The sequence below is a fragment of the Oratosquilla oratoria genome, chromosome 9 (genome assembly GCF_046742065.1).
Source record: "Oratosquilla oratoria isolate Oo_2021 chromosome 9, ASM4674206v1, whole genome shotgun sequence".
NCBI classification, from domain to species: domain Eukaryota; kingdom Metazoa; phylum Arthropoda; class Malacostraca; order Stomatopoda; family Squillidae; genus Oratosquilla; species Oratosquilla oratoria.
Genome location: NC_134785.1, coordinates 73,709,156 through 73,731,655, shown reverse-complemented (window position 1 = coordinate 73,731,655; position 22,500 = coordinate 73,709,156). Strand labels below are relative to the sequence as shown.

At 42.7% G+C, this 22,500-nt stretch overlaps 1 protein-coding gene across 2 annotated transcripts in view; it reads right to left on the bottom strand.

The window, feature by feature from the left end:
- Positions 1–22,500, bottom strand: part of pnut (septin 7-like protein pnut) — a 579,804-nt gene that overhangs the window by 491,533 nt on the left and 65,771 nt on the right. The window contains exon 1 of one of the 2 annotated variants that reach the window (XM_076190979.1): positions 16,275–16,294. The exons of the other annotated variant lie outside the window; for it this stretch is intronic. The gene's annotated coding sequence lies outside the window, so the exon portion shown is untranslated. Of the gene's footprint in view, positions 1–16,274; positions 16,295–22,500 lie in introns of those variants that run through there. 2 annotated transcript variants of the gene reach the window in all.

Genomic DNA, 22,500 nt, shown 5'->3' with positions numbered 1-22,500 from the left:
CCCATGACAAGACATCTAACATACCAAAGATATGACGTCATAGGAATGACGTCACTAAAAAGGGTAATTTTCATATTTCGTTTAATTACTGCTCCTCGTAGGTTCAAAACACCCATAAAAATAAATAAATAAATAATAATAAATAAACAAAATAAAAACAAACAAATGAAAATAAATAAAATAAATATAAATTACTTAACGACTTCAGTATGTCGTCTATTCACTCATATTTTCCTGTCTTCGCAGAACACCGGCATTGTGACAATTGCTGCCAAATTTGGTCCTCACACAGAATTACGAAAAATAAATTATTTAATACGTAAACAAAACAAATATATGGACCAGTGCAATAATACAAAGAACAAATGGCTCCCTATATCATCATAAGAAGAGAGAGCGAGCGAGCGAGTGAGAAAGAGAAAGAAAGAGAGAGAGAGAGAGAGAGAGAGAGAGAGAGAGAGAGAGAGAGAGAGAGGGCTGAAGGAGAGTAAGAATGACGGGGAAAGAGGGGAGAGAAGGAGAAAAAGGAGATAGTGAAAATGAAAGTGAAGGGAGAGAGAGAGAGCTAAACAAAGAAAGAGAGAGAGAGAGAGAGAGAGAGAGAGAGAGAGAGACCCTCCTTGACTCTCAAACCCGCAGAGACCTGACCCGTACTCTCTTCCTTCATAATGCCCCCCCTCCCTCCCCCCGTTCTTATCTTATCGTCTTCTCGAGGTCGTATCTCTTCTCCCCCTTACCGCCGTCTTCCAACCCTTTCCCCCCATCCAACCCCCACCTTCACCCACCTCACCATCCCCTCCCACCTCTACTGTAAGCTAAAGGGCCATTTCCACGGTCAAACCCGGTTTGTCAAACGTGTTTGAAGTGATGTTTGACTGTGTGAATGGGATATTTGGTTGCCAAACACGTTTGTCAAACTTCACTTCAGACACTTGTTTGACAAACCGGGTTTGACCGTGCAAATGGCCCTTTATCTCCCACTGCTTTCAAACCAGTGGCAGACTTGAGCGACTTCTTCAGGCTACCTTAAGGCGACTGAACGGGCGGACTGTATGCTACCACGGTTGGTCTTGATCCTCTTCAGGCTTAGGGTCGAGACGCCTCAGCTGCATACCGTCACCTGTATTTAGTCAGAATAAACTCAGTAAAGTGGGTCCCTGGGGGTGAAGGGGTTTACTGCCCCCCCTCCTCCTCCTTACTAATCCCCCTCCTTCTCCTCACAACTCCTCACCCCCTCTTATCCTCCTGACTACCCTTCCTCCTATTCCTCCTTACTACCCCACTCTTCCTCCTCCTCCTCCTCACTATCCTTGCTACCCCCTCTTCCTTACTATCCCCCTCCACTTCCTCTTTACTATCCCTCTCCTCCTCTTCCTCCTTACTACCCCTCCCCCTCCCCCTGTTTGATAACAATCACCAACTAAACAAGTCCACAACTCACATAACAACTCTCTTTTACTGAATTTGCAAGGCACTTTGAGAATTACACTGCGAATACAAACACACATATACTAACACATGAACGCGCACGCACACACAGGATCGATGGTGCAATGGTACCGCACTCGACCCCTAATTCGGCCATCCCAGTTCGAGTCTCGCCAGGGCTGTACTGCGAGCCGGCACTCCAGCTCTGGTGGGCAAGGAGTTGTGTGTGTGTGTGTGTGTGTAAGGTCACAGCGTTACCCATAGAGCGGGGGGCATATAAGAGCTCTCATCCGGGAAGGTTTTAGCTGCCGATCCCGAGTCCAGCACGTGATCTAAGACCGTGGTGAATCACACATCCGCCTCCATATCCCAGTAAATTTCTTATTTAAAATGCCCGTTGGCTTGGTCAGCTGTCCTCCTCTTCTTTCGTTTTTTTTTTTTTTTTTTTAACATCAACTTCTCATCTTCCTCTTCTCTCTTCTCCTCCACCAGCCCTCAAAAAGAAACATTTTTTTCTGCCCCAGTCGACGGCTGCGTTACGGCAAAAGGTTTCCACACACAAACCCTCCTTTGCCCCCCTTCCCTCCCCCTCTCCTGAGCACTAAGCGTTCGGTGTGTACACGTTGCTATACCCGAAGGCCAGACGAGTCTTTTGTGTGTGTGAGGGCGCGTGTGCGCGCTGCAAGAATGCAGGAGAAGAGGGAAGCTTGTACCCCCATTCACCTCCTCACCATTGAATTCTCCAATCCTGCAATCCTCCTTCAACGCGTAATGAAGATCCTCACTGCAGGAGGACGAGGACAAAGAGGAGAAAGAAAAGGAGAGACGACGAAAGAGAGTGAGAGAGAAAGAGAGAGAAAGAGAGGGAGAGGGGGGGCAGAGAGAGAGAACACATCTCAATGAACTCCACACATCCTCAACACCACTGCACACTCCACTCCCTCACTCCCACTCCACTCCCTTTCACTCACTGAAGACAGGTAATTGAGTTGGAAGGTCTCGCAGGTGTTTTGTATCCGATACTTTAATTACCTTTGTTACTCTCGCACAGAGCGTGGAATAATGAGAGTAATGAGAGTAATGAGCGGGTATATAACAACACACACTCTCGGGGACACAGACCAATAAAGAGTTTATGAGACAAGAGAGAATATAACAATGGCGACGATTGCTTAATACACTTTACCAGAGCTCCTATCCTTGTGACGTTGGAGCGGGGAGTATATATTATACTGAAACTCCCATTTTCGGACAAAATAAAAAAAAAAGTACAAATACACGTATATTACCATCATTGTCTAGGAACCCTTTTTCTTTCCAAAAGTTTATTTTACAAATGTGTGAAGACGTTTAACTTGAATGTATTCAACATACAAAAAAAATGCAGTGAATGTTTTTTTCTTAACTATAAACTATTATTACCTCTGCTTATTATCATTATTTATTAATTCTATTTATAATATTTATGTTTATTATTTTTTTTCGCATCTGACCTAGTTATGGACCAAAAGGTCTCATGTCGGCAAGCTCTTTCTTTGTAACACTTTGTACCAGCGCTTCTATCCTTGAAGACAAGATCGCGACGAAGAGTCCTACAGGAGGTACTGGGTTGATCAAAGGAAACGTAGTAGAAGTCTTGGGAGACCAGACAGAAGGTAGAGAAGTTTGCAGGAGTGACGTGGCAGAGGTTGGAGTAGTAGCGTGAATCATGGAATGGTATGGAAGAGGCCTTTGGTCAGCAGTGGACCCAGGATGGCTCAATGGTTGAGCAGAAGTTATTTATTTATTAATTTATTTATTTTTAGTATTTGCTTTCAAGTAAATGTTAGTTTTCAATCATAAAAAGAACGATTAGTGGTTCTGGTCCGTAGGGGCGCCCACAAAAAAAAAATATCGACTGCATAATCCATACAGTAAACTCCCCAATCCGTGTGTGTGTGATTCACCATGGTCTTGGATCACGTGTTGGATTCATGATCGACAGCTGTTACCCTCCCGGACGAGAGCTCCGAACTCATATATGACCTTTCTATGGGTAATGCTGTGGTGACCTTACACGCATACACACCCCAACTCCCCGCCCACGAGAGTTGGAGTAACGACTCGCAGCGCAGTGATACTTAAATTATTTCTGCCTTGGGCGGGATTCGAACCCAGACCGCCGCAGTGGCTGCCGGGAACTCTATCACCGCGCCATCGAGTCGTGTGTGTGTGTGCGTCTGCGCGCGCGCGCGTGAGTGTGTATGCACGCGTTTGTGTGTGCGTGTGTATATACATGTATGTCTGTGCCCAGTTCTTTCTAGACATATCAACAAGCCTTCCGAGAATATCACGTGAATACTAATTGTGGTAAAATTGTATCAAGGCGTTTTTCGTTTTCTGTACAAAGCAAGGTTTGGCACTATTGTGAGTAAAGATTTGGCGTTTGGTATAGTTGGCATTTCTCATCGACTGAAGAAAATTATTCCTGAAAGAAAAAAGACGAAAATGAACAAGAAGTAGAACAGGGAGAAAAACAAGAAGACGAAGAAGAACAAGAAGTAGAAAAGGAAGAAAAAGAAGACGAAGAAGAAGAGGAAGAAGAGAATGAAGAAGAGGAGGAAGTATAAGAGGAAGAAGAAGAGGAAGAGAAAGAAGACCACGAGGAAGAATAAGAAGAGGAGGAGGAGGAGGATTGGTTTTTCATCGTCTGGCTAACGACAGACAGTTTTAATCAGATGACGATCAAACCCAGGGGTCTCGATCGACGGGAATGCTATTCATGGTGGAGTCCACCTTGTGCATATAGATTATATATATATATATATATATAGTGGAGTGCGTATATATATAGTGGAGTGCGTGGAAGACGACCACTTGGTCGACCTAGAAAAGACTGGAGGAGATGCGTCGAAGAAGATGTGCAGATATGTAGAATAGAACCAAGAGAATGGAAGGAGGTGGCACAGGACAGAAAGACATGGCGAGACGCTTCGAAAGCGGTTATGGATCACCAAGTGGCCCGAAGACCAGCGGAGTAAAAGTATATATATATATATATATATATATATATATATATATATATATATATATGTGTGTGTGTGTGTGTATATATTAAGCGATCCCGCGTCAACTGTTGCACAATTCCATCAACTTCTTCAATTTCCTTGGTGATAAGAACCGCATGACAGCAAAGTTTTTCCTGAAACAATTTATTCACAATTCAGCCAATTTATCCTCCCCGTGAAAGCCAACTTGTTCTTTGTTAATCTCGACTAAGCCACACCAAAGTCTTAATTCTGGCTAAGGACAACATACGATTTTATTCAGCAGGGAGACCTTAGGGTTGTTATTGGTGAGTTACTTTCATCCAGACACTTGTGGCATGAAAGTGGTGGAGTGACTTAGTGTGTGTTGTCTGATCAGGGCATCAGGCGTGGTAAAGTACCCAATGCAGTTGAGCAGTAGCATGTTACTTCACAGCTGGTCAACGTCCGTCCCGGGCATGGCTACCCGAGTCTTCCGATTCCAAGAAAGATGATGGTCGTTGATTTCTTGTGGTTTAATTCGTAGTTAGGAGTGGAAAGAGAGAATTAGGAGGGAGAGAAAGTGGAGAGAGCAGAAGAGAGAGAGAGAGAGAGAGAGAGAGAGAGAGAGAGAGAGAGAGAAAGAGAGAGAGAGATGCAGAGGGAGTGGGGATAGGAGAGAAGAGGGGAGAGAGAGTGAGGAAAAGATGCAGTGGATGAGAAAGACAGAAATGGAAGAGAGAGGAAAAAGGGGGAGAAAGAGGGGGAAAACAAAGTAAATGGAGGAGAGAGAGGGGAGGGTAAGAAATGACAGCAAGGTCACGTGACTGAAGAGAGTTTTGGGGATATGAAAGAAAGCCACATAGCTACGGAGATGGGAAAAACACAAACGAATCAACATATATTTGAGCAGCTAATAATAAACAGGATAAACATGGACGTAAGGACGAGAGACTGGAATACACGAAGACGGGAAGCGAGAAGAAAAGAGTCGAGGACTGAAGAGAGAAGATGAAGAAGAATGAGACAGAGGGTGAGAGACACTCAGCATGGAAAAGACAAATACGGATGTTGGGGACATTCACTCCCATGCGATTGTTCTGCAAATGGCTCCTCTAATAATAATTAATGGCTTCCAGTCGCAGACCCAAGGCTCTCCTTCGCGTGTCTGTTCGCATTGTGGTCTTGCGGAGCTTCTTGGCGAAGAGTCCGCCGAAGGCCGATGTCACACTCTGCGGTGACACCGGATGCGGCCATATTATGTTTGCAAGTTTAATTAGCTTAATAAAATCTCCTGACGACAGCAGCCAGAACTTGATATAAAGACCAGTTGGTTAAAACACTACCATAAGTTTCCTTCGAGTCTGATGACTCCTAAGGGAGACTTTGTTGTCGCCAACAAGCCGCAACGGCGGCGCCGGAGAGTGTAACATTGGCCGCTGAAGGCGAGACGACTGAAACCCGATCACGGTGTACAAGCACGGGGAGGAAACACACGCACACACATGGACAATTCCTCTTACCTGACGCTCCCCCTACCACGCCACGCTACCAGGCACATCAACAAACCTGTGCCCATCAGAGCGCCATTCCGTCCATAGAAAACATTATTAACTCAATTTAGTCTAGTCCTAAAATTAATTAAACCTGGATATTACCACTGTATCACTTTTCAATCAATAAACAGGTCTTATTATTTATCACATACACACACGTGTGTGCACGCACACATACCCACGACTCGATGGTTTAATGGTACTGTGCATGACCGCGAATTCTGCGATCCTAATACGAGCCTTGCCTAGTGCTGAACATTTCAATATCGCTGCACTGCGAGCCGGCACTCCAACTCTGTTGAACATATTTTTGTGTGTATGTGTGTGCGCGCGTGTGTAGAATGACAGCATTACCCATAGAAAGAGTAATTTGTGAGCTCTAAGCTCTTGTTCGGGAGGGTAATCAATCAAGTGTCTCGCATGCGACCTAAGACCGTAGTGAATCACACACACAAACACACACTTGTTGAATACAATGCTGTGTAACCTTTACGACTGCCTCCCTGGTGACACTGAATCACACAGGCACCTGTTGAGACTGGAACAGTGGAAGATGCCCTACAGTGACGTGCAGGTAAACTAACAAAGATATTGCTTTACTGACGTAAACACGGAAGTCTTGTGTATATAATTTGGCATTAACGATGATTCACCTAAAGAGAGAGAGAGAGAGAGAGAGAGAATAGATAAATAAATGCGTTCATTATTTTTTGTTTACTTCCAATATACCTTAGACGTTGTCCTTTACTATTTAAAAAGAAGTGGATTTTTCTTAAATACAACAAAAAATAAAAATAAAATAAAATAAGATAATATAAAAAATCGAATGAACACAGAACTTGATGACTCTTCCAGTACAAAACCAGATACACACACACACACACAATGTAAATAAACACACATATAACACAGTCGAACCTTCACACCCACGTCTCTATTTGCATATGTACACAGTACACTCAGACATACTCCGCATAGTTTCCTAATGACCCTCAAAGCGTTAAGTCGTGGGATGACGTGTCCTGATTTACTCGTGTCTCCTCCTCCTCCGTGACACCGGGATTCGGATCCTTCATACATTCCATTCATCTCAGAGACAGCCCGCCAGGAGCGAAGGTGTGTGTGTGTGTGTGTGTGTGTTAGGGCAAGCTTTACGTACAACTGTTAAAAAAATAAATGCTGTGTTACTGTGCACCTGCTTATAATATAAATGCAGCCTAACTGTCCAAAGGATCGGTTGCTTAAAAAAAAAAAAAAATCCCCCATCATACTTTTATTCCACTGTGTTAGAGAAATTATCAAGCCACTATGGTCCATATTTCTTCTGAATATATGGCTGGTGACCTGAGCGTCGCCGTGACAAGAGGATGCTGACCGGCGCCACGACATCTTCCCATTGGAGTGCCGGGTCTGAAGCCACGGCGCCTTTTGATTCGCCCCTCATCACAGGATTGGGCTCTTTAACCCTTAATTGCCAAAGAACGACCAATCAGTGAATAAAATTGCATCGCGTTGGCCTGAGTAAAGCATGTAATCCTTAATACAGAAAGGAGAGAGGCAATGCAGAGGATGAAGCAAAGACATACACACACACACACACACACGTTGCTTATGGCAGTCCGCCGGTGATCGACGACGACAGTGCTCCGGTGAAGTGTAATGCATTTGAGTGAAGCTGGGTCGTGATGAAGTGGTTTTTGGCGCTAATACAAACAGAGATGAGTGTGGAGTCTAAATCTTGACGCGCACACACACACACATACACACAGGAAGACTAAATTCCTTAAGGATCAAAGAGTCCTTCGAGAGGGATTGAAACCCACAACTTCATTACGCGGGCGGGCTACGCTAAACACCGGATCACTCTTCCCTTTGCATGAGACGCCGGTTAGATATGCAATCGCGTACAACAGAAGGCCTCTTCATACAATCTCCCCCATCCCCCTTTCCACTCTCCCCATCTCCCCCCACTCCCCTCCCCCTGCTCGGACACTCAATGTCTACCGTGATGGGGCTTATGCCTTTGCATCACTCAATGTGTCCCGGGTTACATAGTACAACATTACAGTACATGTTCTATTACAGTAAATCACACTGAAGTCCAGAGGTTTCTCAGAACTGAGTAAAATCATCAGGAGCTTGTCAGAAACAAAATCTTAAAGGTTTATAGAATAAACCTTTAAGGATTTGGTTCTCAAATTGTTTTATATGATTCCACCAGCCCCCACACTCCCTCCCCACTTTTTTTTTGTAATTAAATTAAATTACATATTCTTTCTATTAATATATATTCTACAGTATTTACATCTCAACAGAAAACGGGTTGGGGCGACTGATAGAATTCTATTTTGGACGTATGTAATGGCAGATACTCGTTCTTGGAATTATTTGAATATTCTTGTTAAACAATGATTTTTGAGCAGATGACGTCACGCTCCCCTTGTATCCTCCTTACGACTCCCTAGCCCCCCCCCCAGGTTGGGAACCACAGGTTTATAGATTCTCTATATCCAGTAGTTACTCTAGCTGCCGCCAGGTGATTTTATTCATCTGAGGGGGTAAGGGGGGACTTACCCCTCTGACTAAGGACGAGGGTTTTATTCAGCAGAGTGAGCGACCCCGAATCTGAAAGGGGGTACGATCTGCCGACACCCACTTCCTTTCCAGGCTATGTCGACCCTCTCATCCAACTGTTGTTAACCAGAATAATATCTCTCAAGTTCGCCTCTCTCTCTCAGCACCCTCTCACTGAGACCACGTCACTACCGTTCTCGTAAACGGTGCACTTGTCCTATAAATAATCTTTACCCAAACTTTTCATATGAGTAAGAGGAAAGCTTTCCAAGGCGGACAAATTCCCCCAACAAAGTACTAAAAAGTCCGCCTGACAGGACTCGAACCCACGACCTTGGAAACACGAGATGAAATGAACTTGCTAAACAGCACAAGCAACTTTTCTCCCTCTCTCTCGTGCCATCACAGACGACCTGCCCACCCCCCTCCCCTGTAACTACGAACACCCCCACTCGCCCCAACAATGGACATATTCCCACCTACTCTCCCCCTCTTACCCCAACAATCCACAAACCCCCTCCCACCACCCACACTGAACTTCAATTCACCTTCTCATTAGCATTCGCTAAGTTGTGGGTTCGAATCCCGCACTCCTGTCAGATTCCCGAAACAGTCCTAAGCGAATAATTGGGGAAAGATGAAGACTTCGGCCGCAACCACTCAGCGCCTCCTGGCGTAGGGCCCTCAAATTTTCCACGGTGACACACTTGAGTGCTTCTATTCTTGCTGACAGACGAGAGGGTCACAGTTGAATAAAATCGATTGACGCTCGCAAGAATAAATAACAAGAACTTCTTGGTATAGAAAGGGGTCATGAATTTTGTTTCATGTTTTGCAAAAAAAAAAAAAAAAAAAAAAAAAAAAATAATAATAATAATAATATATATATATATATATATATATACACACACACACACACACATACATATATGGATTACAATACACACTGGAAAAGTCGTTTGAAGTTTATTCCTACGTTTCGAACCTTTCCAGGGCTCGTCTTCAGGGTCTATCTCGTTAGGTAACCCCGGTAACCGTTACATTCCAGAAAAATACAAAAGTTACACATCATATATATATATATATATATACACACACACGTAGCATATATACCTTTCATTCCCAAAGACAACACAAAGCTGAGCTGAACAAATATCCCTCAGTAAAGTCACGTTTAAATAACCTTGTCAGTATCAACGACTAACCCCCCATAAAAAAGTCAACATTTTCTTAACGCGCCAACGCCACCTCCATTTTCTTTCTTTTGACAACCACCTATTTCTTCTCTACACAAAGGAAAACGTTATGCTGCTGACGTCACAACTCGAGTGCCATATAATGGCTCTCCACTCACGAAGTAGCGCCAGCGAGGGCCAATCCTCAGATCCTGAGCACCAGATGCCTCACCAGGTTTTTCTGTGTTCAAATGTGTTCAAATGTGTACAAACTCCCTCCAGATCTTCAAGATGACTTGGCTATTTGTGCACTTGAGTGGACTCTTGTTGTGTAACTATCTTCATCCACTCCAACCCTCTCGGTTATCTTTGTTCATAAGAATTTTGTTCAAATGTTTGTTCAAAAAGAATTCGACCATGATTCTGAAACACACACACGTGTGTGTGTGTGTGTGTGTGTGTAAAGTCACAGCATAACACATAGTTCGGGAGTATAATAGCTGTCGATCACGAATCCAGCACATGATCTAAGAGCATGGTGAATCACACACTGTTTAATGTCCCTTTACCCATATTCTGGATGCCGCCCGGCGATTTTATTCAGCAAAGAGAAAACCCACAACGAAAAAGTAAAATTAATGTCTTATAACTTCACTTGAATACATGCGTCACTAAATCGCCACTAACTTCCTTTCTCAGGTTTGTACCAGTTGTCCTATCACCACTAACGACACTAATACCACACCAATGCTTTAAAGGATCTGGATCCTTTCTAATGAGGTTTGAATCCTTTTAAAGGTGACTGGGTTCTTTTTTTGAGGATCCAACCCCACTGAGAGGGATCAAATCCCATTAAAAAGGATTCAAACCCCTTAAAAGGGATCAAATCCCATTAAAATGATCTAAGCCCACTAAGAGGGAGCAAACCCCATTAAAAAGGATCTAAATCCATTAAGTGGGATCAAATCCCATTAAAAACGATCCAAACCCATTAAGAGGGATCAAATTCCTTTAAAATGGATCTAAATCCATTAAGTGGGATCAAATCCCATTAAAAACGATCCAAACCCATTAAGAGGGATCAAATTCCTTTAAAAAGGATCTAAACCCATTAAGAATGATCCAATCCCATTTTAGGAATCCAGTTCCCTTAAATACAAGCACCCGGTACCACTTAAATTATTGTGTCTATCAACTGCAATTTGGTACAACTTAACCAGACCAGAATCCAAACAATTACTTTCGTCCTTCCTTTCAGCGTCTGTGTTTGGATAAACACAATCATATCCACAAGTAAACACGGAGCGTTGTCACATCCAAAGCCCATAATCACTTCAAAACACGTCACTGTTTCCCTTGTGCAATGCATGGTGTATTACCATAAAACAAACTCCCGTTCATCATCTTTGCAAAACATCATTACCATAGCCAGTCCAGATACATCTCTATCACCATCACCACAAGAACCACATCACTACCACAATCATCACCATCACCACAAACTCAATACAAGCACTCGGCACAATCATAAAGATCGATGCACTGCCATCGCAATGTGCACCATCATGTCACTGCGTACTGCACCCATGGATAAATAAACAAATAAATGAATATATGAATAAAGATAAATAATTAACGAATCAATCAATAAATAATTTTTTGCCATTACGGTTCATAAAAAAAAAAAAAAAAAAAAAAAAAAAAAAAAAGTTGGGCGAATTCTTTCTTCTTCGGTCCCATAAGACCCACACAGGAGAAAAAACCCTCCACGAGCTCCCACACCTCAGAGGACGAGCGGAGGACGCTAACCACCGGACCACCACGACCCTACTAAACCAGTTCCGCGTCAGTAGAGTACGTACCTCCTGACCCCGAGGAGCACTCTTGACCTTCCTCCTCGGCGGTCGTCCTCCAGGCTCCTCCTTGAAGGAGGTTGACTGAATACCCTTGGACAAAGTTACGTAATTCAAGAACCTTGTTACGGGAAAGGGGATGGAGGGGGGTGTGACCCCCACTCTGAAGTGGGGTTCTCTGGACCGCAACCCCCACTTTCAGACTCCACCCCCCCCCCCAAAAAAAAAAAAAAAATTATATGCATAAAGTGTGTTACAAAAAAGTACGGTCGTTATCACTTCAAGCACTCACTGAACCTTGATGGAGGGTGAGGTGGGATTGGGGGAAGGTAGGGGGTTTTGGTGGACCGGTGGGTAGCGAGCTCGGCTCGTGTACTGAGGTACGTGGGTTCGAGTCTTCAACAGTGGATCTTCATTTTACGAAAGTGTAGGGTACCAGATTAAAAACAATTCATGAGAGAGAGAGAGAAAGGTAGAATATGGCTCCAGGTTAAACATAATTCATGTACATGTGGACAGACTCAAGAATGATCAAGACGATGGAGTGTGTGTGTGTGTGTAATTCACCATGGTTTTGGATCACGTGTTGGACTCGTGATCGACATCTACTACCCTCCCAGATGAGAGCTCAGAGCTCATGTATGACCGATGTGTGTGTGTGTGTGTGTGTGAGAGAGAGAAAGAGAGAGAGAGAGAGAGAGAGAGAGAGGATAAGTCACTAACCCTGACTACACGGTCAGACATACCTTTCATCTCTCCTAAAAGGCGACAATTAGAAAGGAGTCTGTCTAGTGCATTACCCGACCAGACATGCAAGCACCGACACACTGTCTCCAGGTTCAACACAGCACCATGAGATGGCGCAAGACATTTACACCCCCATGGAGTGGTGGGCAATCGAGTAGAGGCACTTGCACCAAGAACAGCTTAGCTGTGAGCAAAACAGCCACCTTTGCCCTGGGTGTTTGGGCTGCCAAGACAAGTAGCGGTGTCAGACCGGTGGAACTGAATGAGAGTTTGTGTCTACCGATAGAAACCAAGCCTCCACAGCATCTGGACGCTTATGTGACAAAGTAGACTACTGATGATAAAAAAGGAAATATTTCCCTAAATCCAGCAAATATTTGACAATAATTCTAACCTATCCTTACCAAAAGTCTTAGAATACTCGAGAAAGGAGAACAAGAGTGATAGCATCGAGTTCCATTCACATAAAAAAGTACAAAACTCCCATGTAACTGACAGCAAAGCATTCCAACGCAAGACTTCTTCATGGAACGAAAATACACGAGTTTCTGGTAAAAGAGTGCCAATTTTGGCAAAAAGAGAGAGAGAGAGAGAGAGAGGGGGTGGGAAGGGGGACAGTAGTGAGGACCCGAATTACTTGTCAGCAATGGGACGCTCCCTCAAGTACCATCGTATTAATCATTAATAAGCTCTGCCCTGGAGAGGGAGGAGGAGGAGGAGGAGGAGGAGGAGGAGGAGGAGGAGGGGAAGTGGAAGGAGGAGGAGAAAAACCTTCACCAGGAGACGCTTCGCAAGAGCAGAAGCCGGGACAAGTAATAAGATTACGTGATGCCACTTTAAACGACCAATTAGTGTTGAAAATATAAAGGTAAGGTCACCATATCAACACAGATGGCAAGACTCGTAGCAATGGATTTCGGAGAGTTCTGAATTTAGGAGAAGGTTCCCAATTTCGGACATATCCTAATTCCGAGGTGAGTTCCCAGTTTTGGGGAGTTCCCAGTTTCGGAGAGTTCCCAATTTCGGCGAGATCCTAATTTTAAAGTTCCTAATTTTGGAAAGATTTCCCAATTTCGGAAAGAGTTCCCAATTTTGGAAACTGTTTCCAAATTTGGAAAGAGTTCCCAATTTGGGAGAGCTATTTGAGAACGCTGGCATGCAGGGGGGGGGGAGAAGGTAGAGGAAGGGAGGGAGGTGTGGGGGGTCGCGTGCCTTTTTGTGCCACGTTCCCACGGGTGTCCGTGCCACCGACGGAGCAGCTTGGCACTTGCATGCATGTGCCACCTCCTCTTCCTCTTCCTCCTCCTCCACCACCACCACCGCACCCACAAGGCCCTGCCTCGCCTCCACAAACTCATTTGCGGGTTCATTACTGTTCTCATTCTCTATAGTGAGGACATACACAATATATATGTATATGTATATGTGTGTATATATATATATATATATATATATATATATATACATACACACATAGTGTGCTCATCGCTTTCTGTATCTCTCCCTCTCGCCCTCACTCGTTGAGGATAAACCTTCTATTGTAATGTACGACTCCTAAATATGTGTTTAAATATATTATACAATATAGATCTAGATTCTGGAACCTGTTTGTCAAATGGAAAGCTAAACAGTGCTCTACTATATTGTGACTGACGTATCACGTTCATGGTTTGATCCCCATTGTACATTTGAACTATTTTATTCTGGTTCACATTTAATTATCTTTTTAACAATGCAATCCATATATATATATATATATATATATATATATATATATATATATATATATATATATATTACCTCAGTCGTATTACTCTTACAGACGGCCACATAACCCACCGCCCACACAAACGAACTCCCATACGCCTATTCACGCCCACTTCTTCAAGTCCCACACAGAGTGCAAAATTCGTAACCATGAAGAGCTGCTTTTGGTATTTCGTAGGGAGTAACCAGCTCTTCTATCCTTGGGGGAAATATGGAAATGAAGAGGCGAAGTCATAGAAGTGGTAAAAGAGAGGTCGAAGAGGGACAGAGAGAGAGAGGGAGAGAGAGGGAGAGGGAGAGAGAGAGAGAGAGAAAGGGAATTGGAAAGAGAAAGAGAGAGGGGAGAGAGAGAGGAGAGACAGAGAATGACAGTGGGAGAATGAGAGTGAGTTCAGCATTATTTATTTATTTTACACACACACGCACACACATTATATATATATATATATATATATATATATATATATATATATATATATATACACACTATTTATCTACTTACTCAATTAAGTTTAATTTCATCTTATTAACTCTTTCTATCGAGTGGCACTTAAAAAAGAGAAAATCAGATCAGGAGTACAGTTCCCCGGTGTCACTGGTTGGTGTTCACGGTCACAGCTGTCGCGTAGACCCGGAACTCAAGTCCACAAGTATAGAAGCGCTGGTAAACTACTCCGGATCTAAAAGATATTCTGCGTTCAAGAGATGACAAACTATGCCAAGTGGAGCCTATCAAGGGTCGGTCTCTTTTTATTTATGTCTTGGCGGACAAGATACCACATCACGTCTGTCGGTTCTTTGCTTACCAAGTGGTACAGGCCCCTGAGAGAGAGAGATGGAGAGGGAATGAGAGACAGACAAAGAGAGAGAGATACAGAGAGAAAGGGAATGAGAAAGGGAGAGAAGGAGAGAGGGAGTGAGGGCGAGAGAGGGAGTGAGGGAGTGAGGGCGAGAAGGAGAGAGAGGGAGAGATACAGAAAGATAGAGGGAATGAGAGAGCCAGAGAGAGAAAGGGAATAAGAAAGGGACAGAGGGAGAGAGAGAGAGAGAGAGAGAGGGAGACAGAGAGAAAGATAGAGGGAATAAGAGAGACAGAAAGATAGAGGAAATGAAAGAGAGAGAGAGAGAGAGAGAGAGAGAGAGAGAGAGAGAGAGAGAGAGAGAGAAAGAGAGAGAGATAGGGGTCACATCCTTGATAATATGTGCCAGTCTCTTCCTTTTTTAGGAGCCGGTACTCCTGAAGGCCAGATGACCTTTTAGTGACGTCATGTCGTCGATTGTTGTTTCAACTTGAACACACAGCTTACTTACTGAGGTCAGGATAACATGGCAAGATTATTTATCACAAAGAAATGTAAACACTTATCGTGACTAGATTCTTGTGTGTGAGTTTCATATATATATATATATATATATATATATATATATATATATGAGACGCATATACACACGTGTACTGGACGTTTGCCAAGATTCACACAAATCTTCGGTGTCATAACAAAATTGCACCACTGTTCCAATTCGCTATCACAAACCCATATATCACCACAAGTACACTAAGCGTCTTATTTCCACCACCACACTATTCACGCAAGTGTTAAACACCATTTATCACCACGGAGTTTTATCGCCACTGATATCTATAATTTGCACCAATATTTTCTTTTTCTAATGAAAGAAACGCACACTTCTTTTCTTTGGTGTCAATTACGAATTTGACACCAGTCTGGTGTAAGTCACCAGTCACTACCACTTGTTCCAGTGGTGTCAAGTCACCAACACTAAGGACATACACTAAATCAAAACACATTTGTCGCTACCGTTCAACGTTTTCTTGTCAGCCACAACTTAACGACCAGTCGTTACTACTTCTTGTACAACGTACGATCCCTTGACGTAGACGTAGACGTAGTGAGATCTTGCACGACCTTGTACTTGTACCCCAAACCTTCACTTTCAATTCTCCTAAAGCCAGAAGCTGTAATCTCTCAACCGCTCTGATTAGTGTTCACACACAGTCCGCGTTCCCGAGTACAACTCACTGACACCATGCCTGCTGTTGTCAGGGCTTGGCGGTTGTCCACGAGGTATCCTTACACCCCTGAAGGAACCCTGACCAGCTGCGTACGCTCGCGTACGTACGCACACGCACACACACAGAGCAGCTACCGTTTTACAACATGCGGGTTCCCCACGCTCAGCATCCACGCGTTCGCGGCAACGGGTAGCGCTACACTGAGGACGTGTCGAAGAGTGTGCGTACGCGTGTGTGTGTGTGTGTGTGCGTGTGTATGCACGTTTGTGTAAGCGCGTACGAGCGTATCAGTAGTAACTCACTCGCAGTCCACATGATCGTCTATTCGCTTTTGAACACCATTATTGTGGTGCAAATGTAAAACAACACAAGCTTTGGATACATTTTGAAGAACACCAATTCAACAAATCGTAAAAATGCGGTTACGTAATCGAGAATCGGACAAATCTCCATAACAGGCGGCAACCACGAGGTACATCATCATCAGATGCTGCCACGATAATTTATCAAATGTTACAATAAATAATTTATTTATTTATCTAATACTACAATGGAGTACTTGGCAACCACGCGGCCATAGTCTTCGCGCGGGAACTGTGATGGGATCTTGGCAACAGAAACCGGTTGTAAATTAGCAGGCACTGCTATGCACGTGGCACTGCAACAGTGAACAAATACCGCAGCCCCATCTTACCCGGCAACGATCCATGAGGTTGCCCGCCACCACACACACACACACACCACTTTTTGACAATAACTGTTGCATTACTGTGTTGTATGACTATGGGGCAATTTAGTGTAATACATTGGTCTTGGACCACGTGCTAGACTCGTGATCGACAGCTAGTACCCTTCCGAACGAGAGCTCAAAGCTCATGTATGGGCCAATCTATAGATAATGTGACCTCACACACACACACACAATTCCTTGCCCAACAGAGCAGCGTACCAGATTGCAGCGCTGTGATGTTTTTCATCCTGGACGGGAACCGAACCATGGACGGTCTAGTTCGCAAGCGAGCACGGCATCACTACACCAGCGGAAAAAAAAAAAAAAAAAAAAAAAATATATATATATATATATATATATACATATATATACACACACACACTCCCTGTATTCCCAACGTTAAAGCAAAAAATAAACAAAATAAATAAACGAATCAATAAATAAAACATGTATTGCATTGCACTGTGGACATAATAATATGCGACTATCCACTCCCACACCACTGAATAGTCACCTATTCATTCTAAACATCACCCTACGATTCCAATCAGCTACTCAGGGCCCCCTCGGTGAGAAAGGACGTCATCAGCGACATCGTAAATCCTACGACATCGTAAGTCTGCAACTTACGACGTGCAAACGGAGCTGGCAGTAGTAGTAGTACTGCAGCACGAGGATCTGAATTGCAATGAATGTTTTCACACACAACATGCCAATGCTCCGTCCCCTTCCCCTTGTACAGCCGGCTGCATAAGTCTTGGACTACGCTTTTGGTACTCACTGTGTATATGCATATTTTGCTTACGAGTATTACACACAGACATATAATTTTGCTTTTGAGTTATATATATATATATATATATATATATATATATATATATATATACACACATATATATAATATATATATATACCACACACACACACATATATATATGTGTGTGTGTGTATACTATATATATATATATATATATATATATATATATATATATATATATATATATAAACACACTTACAGATGGAACTAAACGCTATGTAAACAACAGCAGCGCCAGATCATCCACAAGGATAGAGGCGCTAGTAAACCAACCCACAACAACAACAGCAACAACTAGACGCCATGCGTCAAACACTCAACTTATACAGCAAAATATCAAGCTGTACTTGGAGACTTTTACATCGAGCTGTACATTCCACCAAAGGGATCTCCTCTTACCGAACTCGACCGAGTTCCTCTGTTAGGTTCTTCTTTGCCGAAGCAGAAGAACTCATCTCAGAAGATTCCTATGATGGTGTCATGCCAGAACCCTTTTGCAGCGAATTATTTCGAAAAATCTACAATCGAAGACAGGATAAGTGTCTGAAGTACACATTTTTACGTTAAAAAAAAAAAAAAAAAAAAAAAAAAAAAAAAAAACCGGATGTGGAAGTGCCTCTATCAATCTTAAGAACAACGAAAAGACAAAGAGGAAGAAAATTATATAAAGACGAAGAAAATGAAGAGGAAGAAGAAAAGAAGGACGAATGAGGAAGAACACGAAGATGAAAAACAACACAATGACGATGAGGAAGAATTTAAAAAAGAGGAAGAAGACGAAGATGAGGAAGAATACAAGTGGAGGAATAAGAACAAAAATGAAGAATATAAAGAAGAGAGATAAGAGAGAAAGGGAGGGGGCGGGGGAGAAAGAGAGGAAGAGTTATGCTCAAGTCATGAAGCGCCTGTTACCGAGGTCGCTACCTTTGTCCTGCTTGTTCGAACATAGGTCGTTGACTTGAACACGTGTTCCCACATTCCACCAAATAAATAAATAAACAAAATAAAATATATAAAAATAAAATAGATTACACGTGTAATGTGTTTCGTCGCCCATCACCAGCGCTTCTATCCTCGAGAACAGCCCTCCCTATACACTCCACGTGGAGGACCCAAACACTCCGTATGTGGTGAAACTCCGTGAGTCGTGAGACCGCTGCAGGACCGAGAGGGAGACCCCGAGGTAAGCCCAAACAGCAATTAGCCCAATAACCCACTAACCCGCCTTCCCTTCTAGACGATACTCTCCTACCCGTCGCCATGCGATTTTATTCATCTTTGTGGAGTCCCCTTAGCAGCAAAGGATTATTATTTTTTATTCATCTTTATGTATTCATTTATTAATTTATTTATTTTTCATAGAAACTCAAACTCACGACCCAGAGCTGTCTGGTGATATTTCTGGTGATAGTGACGGGGAAGACGGCTTCGGGAATGGTGTCAAGTGGTGTTGGTGACTACAGCGAATCGTCTACAAGCAGTGGTGAAAGACGTGGCGATAATGGATGTGTTAGCAGATCGAGCGAGGTGATAGGATTTGTGATAACACGTGATCACAGTAAAAAAGTATTGGTGACAATTTAGAATACTAAAGTAGTTGTGGTGTAACTCAGGTTGTATAGGGTAAAGGCCCGCGAAACTGTGGGTGCCAACGTTTCAAATTTGGGTTATGGTGGAGGGTGTGGGCAAGCGATGATGACAATTCCTAGCAAACCTAAAAATAAGAAATAAATAAACAAAAACAAAAAATCAATAAATAAATAAGACAATAAAATGAATTTATAAAAATATTACACTAGAAAAAAAAAAAAAAAAAAAAAAAAAAAAGCTGACTACAGCATATGGTTGACCCAACCCCTGAGCAATAACAATCCCACCGCAAACCCGCAAACCCCGACCCCCCTTGGCTCCCAAACACTTAAAACACATCTAAGGCTAATTTCACACGTATCGACTTTTCGCCGTGCGCCGTCCAGGACACGACGTCGTGCTTTCAATTAACCATGGGTGTCTATGGACGTTTTCACACGTCACAACCACATGCGAAAGCGTCCATAGCTATCCATGATTATTCGAGAGCACGACGTCGTGTCGTGGACGGCGCACGGCGAAAAGTCGATACGTTTGAAACGAGCCTTACTCAACCTCTTGGATACAATGGATAGGTTTTACTCTACGTGCAGACTAGGGATTTTATTCAGCTGATGGACGGACCGCTGAATGAGGAGGACCTCCAGCTATCAAAACCATCCCGAGGGATCTCCTCAACTGAATAAATGCGTCTGACTCCCTAAAGAATAAGACGCATCACGTGTGGTACCGTGACCATGCAGTCTACACTTTCTTCTCAAGGTGATGGGATGTGAAAAAAAAAAAAAAAAAAAAAAAAAAAAAAAAAAAAAATAATAATAATAATAATAATAATAATAGAAAATAAATAAATAAATAAATAAAATAAATAATATAGATAAATAATTAAATAAATATATAAAATAATAATAAAATATATAATAACAATAATAATAATAACAAAAATAGAGTAATAATATTAATAATAAATAATAGAATAAAATTAATAAATATAATGAAAAAATAAATGAACATCTAAATAAAAATAAATAAATAAAAGTATAAATAAACATCAAATAAATAAAAAAATAAGTATATAAACAAAAAATACATGTAAAATGAAAAAATATATAAATAAAAATACACCAATAAAAACAAACATATGTTAATAATAAAGAGGTTTTCGGTCGAGAAGTGAAACTAAGAAAATTGGTCGTTTCTAATAAATACTGACACTACTGGCAGTACCGGCACTACAATACGAGCGTCCGTTAAAACCAGTAATTTGTGGTTAGGTGGGGTCTGTGTGTATGTGCATGTAGGTAGGTGTGTGTGTGTATGTATGTATGTATTCACCTTGGTCTTTGGATCACATGCTGGACTCGTGATCGACAGCTATTTCCCTCCCGTAAGAGAACTCAGAGCTCGTATGACCGATCTATGGGTAATGCTGTGACCTTACACGCACACACACACCCAACTCCCCGCCCACGAGAGTTGGAGTAACGACTCAAAGCGCAGCGATACTGAAATTATTTCAGCCCTGGGTAGGATTCGAACCCGGACCACCGTAGTGACAGTCGGAGACTCTACCAACCGCGCCACCGAGTGTGTGTGTGTGTGTGTGTGTGTGTAGCATTAATTTCACGGACGTGTATACATACATGCACAAAGTAATGTATATTTTAAGGATGAGTGTCTTTTGGTTATGGATGTACGCCTGTTGGTATAATAGTACATCGTGTTATATGTATTATGAAGCGCATTACCACACAAGAGGTAGCTTGATATCCACCACAAACGTTCAATTTCTTCCTTTATAGACAACCTAGACATAAACCCGTTTATATTTTGCATAATCAGATTCATCACACAAAACCTCTTACGTACGTGTACTCAAGCATTAAGCGAGGATTATACAAAGTCATTCGTTATTACCAGCATTCATGATTAACGCCGTTCACATGAACAGCCCTGAGGATATTGTCGAACATGAAAAAATAAAATAAAAATAAAAATAAACAACAATATGAACTACCCCAAGACACACTGATCAACTGTAGAGTCTTCACCCCAACTAACAAAGGTTGGTTAGGTTAGGTTAGGTTATGTATCACGAGCTATGGTCATCTGTAGAATGTCCATCCCAACAACACTCAATTGTATAATCACTCAAATCACGTGTGTGTGTTGGGGGGGGGGGGGAGATTCTACAACTGCTCCAAATGAATAATAGAAAAATAAATAATAATAATAAATAGATAAAATAGAAATAAATAAATAAATAAGAATAAATAAATAAATAATAATAATATGAAAGAAATCACTTGTTGAAGAATTCATTTGCTTCTGGTTGCACGTGCTGCTTGTAGCCTTCTGATTTCTCAAGTCCCCAGCACGCCCGCACGCCCACCCGCGCCCAAAGCCAAGCATCCATAGCAAAACAAAGGCTTGACTGTTATCGATCTCCTCGACTATTTTTTGAAACCCAAACAAAGCCATTTTTGTTGCGGGTTATCGAGCGTAAACCGCGTCTTATGCGGCTGCCGACGCCAATGTTTCCGAACTCTGTCCTCGGGAGTCAAGTCAACGCGATAGCCAATCGGCGTCAGTCGGTCTGTCGGTCGGTTGGTTGATCTTTGTATTCCTTCCCCGTCCTTCCTCTTCCTCCTCAGCTGTTTTCGCTTTTGTCCCTATCACACACACAGTATTAAATTCTCCTTTCTTCTTCTTCCCCTGATCCTCTTGCTATCTCTGGCGAAGCGCAAAAACCAGCTCTTTTATCAATGACTATGGCTGGTCGTTTCTTAAGTGCTGTGATGCCCTCTCTCTCTCTCTCTTTCTTCTGCTCTTCCTCACCACCCACTCCCGTCTGAACTAAGAGGTTCCTCTAACCTCTTCCTCCTTTCCCCCCTCTTCTTTCTCCTCTTCATCCACCTCCTCCTCATCATCAACACCACCTACAACATCACCATTACCATCACCATTGTCGTCACCACCATCACAGTCTTATATGCCCTCATCCTCACCACCATAATACTGTCTATTTCACCACCACCACCACCACCACCACCACCACCACCACCACCACCACCACCTACTATCAGTTTCAGTTTCATTCGACAAAACAACAAAATCCCTCTACTTAAGGGGAGCCCCCATTTCCCACTAACTCGTCCCTCCACTCGAATCCTTAATCCCTAAGGCTCGACCTTCCCCACTCTACCTCTTGAGGTCGTTGGGG